Source organism: Astatotilapia calliptera, chromosome 2 (genome assembly GCF_900246225.1).
Source record: "Astatotilapia calliptera chromosome 2, fAstCal1.2, whole genome shotgun sequence".
Lineage (NCBI taxonomy): Eukaryota > Metazoa > Chordata > Actinopteri > Cichliformes > Cichlidae > Astatotilapia > Astatotilapia calliptera.
The window spans coordinates 578872-582445 of NC_039303.1; positions in this window are offsets into that span (position 1 = coordinate 578872).

Here is a 3574-nt window from a genome sequence, read left to right on the forward strand (position 1 = left end):
AGTCCATCATTACTTTAGGAACTGAAGGTCAGTCAGTCTAGAAAACCGCTAAAACTTTAAATGTGTCCCCAAGTTCAGTCGCAAAAACCATCAAACGCTACGACAAAATGGGCTCATGAGGACTGCCCCAGACCAAGAGTGTGCGAATCAGGCCTTTATGGTCAAACAGCTGCTAAGAAACCACTTCTAAGGAAAGGCAACAAGCAGAGAGATTTGTTTGGGCCAAGAAACACAGGGAATAGACATTAGACAAGTGGAAATCTGTGCTTTGGTCTGATGATTCCAAATTTGAGATCTGGTTCCACCCACTATGTCTTTGCAGTGCAGAAAAGGTGAACGGTCAGTCTCTACATGCGTGGCTCCCACCATGAAGCATGGAGGAGGAGGTGTGATGGTGTGAGGGCTGCTTTGTTCGTGACAATTGTGGGGATTTATTCAAAATTGAAAACAGCATCTCTGGGAACTCCTTCAAGACTGTTAGAAAACCATTTTAGGTAAGTATCTCACAAAGCTCACTGAAAGAATGCAAAGAGTGTGCAAAGCAGTACTCAAAGCAAAGGGCGAAGATTTGAAAGAATCTAAAATATAAAACATGTTTTGACTTATTTCACACTATTTTTGTTTACTACATAATTCCATATGTGTTGACTCATAGTTATTTATAGTTTTGATGCCTTCAGTGACAATCTACAATGTAAATAGTCATAAAAATAAATAACAACCATTAAATGAAAAGCTGTGTCCAAACCTTTGACTTGTAGTGTATATACTGTTTCTCATGCTGATTTTTTTTTCTCTCCTAGATGGCGTATTTGTTTATATGGGTATAGCTCATGTATATATATATTAAAATATATTTATACTGTATACTGGGTACCACTCCTGTCAGCTAAGAACAGGAAACTGACATTATGGCTCAGTAAATAGTAAAATAAGTAAATTGCCGGGGAATGTTTTCAGCATTGAGTGAATGCCTTTGCTAAATAAATATATGTTCAAGTGTGTGTGTGTGTACATATATATATATATATATATATATATATATATATATATATATATATATATATATATATATATATATATATATATATATATACACATATGAATTACCTTTGCACTGATTTTCACCAGACAATATTAACCTCGTGAACATGGCAAAATTCACAAGCACAGAGCAGGTCAACAGTGCCCCAAGCACAGTAACGACTGGGAACTCTGGAAGGAGAAAACATTGCAGCAGACACTTAACATCTCTGTATTTAGGAAGCAAAGACTTGTGTCAGAAAAAGCTAAAATCAAAGTATCTAAGGCTGCAACTACTTGATTGAATTTCCTAGTTATATGGTACTTTAATGATAAATTATCATAAGTTAAAATACATAACATTATGAAAGAATAAAGTTACATTGAAACCAAGCACACCGTTGTTTTTCTTGTGACATTACCAATAAGTCTGATGTGTCACATGACCCTCTTCCTTTTGAAAAAACAAAAGTTATATCCAAGATGGCCGACTTCTAAATGGCCACCATGGTCACCACCCATCTTGAGGAGTTTGCCCCCTCACATATACTAATGTGCCACAAACAGGACTTTAATATCACCAACCATTCCCATGTTATTACAGTGTATCCATATAAATGGCCCACCCTGTAGATGTTTATCATTTTTTATGCATCCAGCAATAGTTTACATATCACAAGTTCAATGGTAATTTTTAAAAACTGCAGTTAATGACAAAATGGGTGCAGACAACAGTTATTCTCAGCAACCTCAAATGCACTTTTTATTCTTTACACACAAGAATGAATTAAGATTAATGGGTTGGCATGCTATGTTAACCTTAAGTGAGTTTATTATGAACCTGGCAGTATAACCTTAGTAACATAAGCTGTATACATAACCACCTCAGTATCAGGTTATCTTCTGTTAAAGTAAATTGAGCTGTTAATACTTCTAGTCGATCTAACTCAAATTCATTTTAGAGGCCTGAGAATATATCTTGTTTATTCATGAACAAACTCACAGGAATTATAAATTATTAATAAAGATATTAATAATACTTTAAAACATACCTATCTCCACTTTAGTTCTTTTACCAAACAGGATCTCTCCACATGTGACCAGAGCACAGTAGTCCATCCCAGCATCAGGTGAATTTGTTATAGTTTTGGAGAAACTGTATTCACATCTCCCGTCCTCTTTATTTTTGATACTGCCGTGGTAAATGCTGCCTGGATGGGATTCTGATGCACCTTTAAACCAGTGCACTTTGTCTTCATTTGGGGACTGATGTTTTCCATTTTTGTCCTTAGACAGGAGCGAACACTGTAGAGTCTTTGGCTCACTCAGATGGACTGACTCCATATCTGGAGTTTGTTTCACAGTGATAGATTTCTGCTGGGTTTTAGGATCTGTGTGATTCACAAAAAGACATTTAATGGTATTAATTGTAATTGTTTGGGTTTAGACACAGTTATGACATAAACGATAAAATGAAAATGCTTTACCATTCACTGCCACAATTGTGCCATTAATAAAACTAAAATTGTCTGATGATCCTGTTTGACAGAAGTATGTTGCTTCATCTTCTTTGCTTACATTTCTTATGGTAAGAGAAAGCACATTACCCACTTTTGTGGCATTGAATCTTGAGTTGTTAAATTGTCCATTGAGTGATATTTTTTCATAAGTTCCTGTAGTAACTGTTTGAATCATATATCCAAAATTCAGCTTAAACCAATAAAACAACTTTGTATTACTTAGCGCACATGTCAGAGTCACATTATCTCCAGGTTTAGCCACAGTTACAGAGATCTGCTGAGGAATCTCATTCATTTCAGTCACAGCTAAAGAAAACAGACAAACAGTAACAGTTAGAACAAAAGAGAAAACCTTTTTTAAAAGGTATATTCATCATGTAATGTAGAATATTACAAAGCCTCAAATATTTTGTTTTATATTGTTTAAAATGATACATCTGACAGTGTAGAAGAAGTAAACTCACACAATGTACTTAGAAGAATCAAAGGAATTAATCTTCCGATCATTGTGATACTTCAGCCTTCTCTTGCACAACTGATGTCTTCCCACTCAAAAGATTTTGTGACAAGCTGATAGAGGTTTACAAAGTCGACACTGTAGTGATTGGCTGAAGCAAGGAAAATGCACTTCCTGTAAAATTTACCAAACCATTTACAGTAAATCTAGTTGCTTATCATCATTTTCTATTGATGATTCTGCAGAAACAAAAACGTAATATCGGCATGGAAATACAGGTAGACAATTACACATGAATACGACTAAATTTACATTTGAAAACAAATTTTGTTTGTTCGTAATGCCCAATTTGTCATTTTAAGCACATGATGCTTAATACGCTTTATGTTTAGCACAACTCAAAAAGGAAAAAGTCAAATAGTCATTAGCTGTAGTTGATATTATTAATCTTGTATCATTAAAGTAAACCAATAATTAACTCATATCATTATATAAACCCTTTTTTAATACTAAAAGAACTAAAAGCTAAATATATTTTCTGTTTACACTGGCCATCTTCTGGTCAAAGTCACTC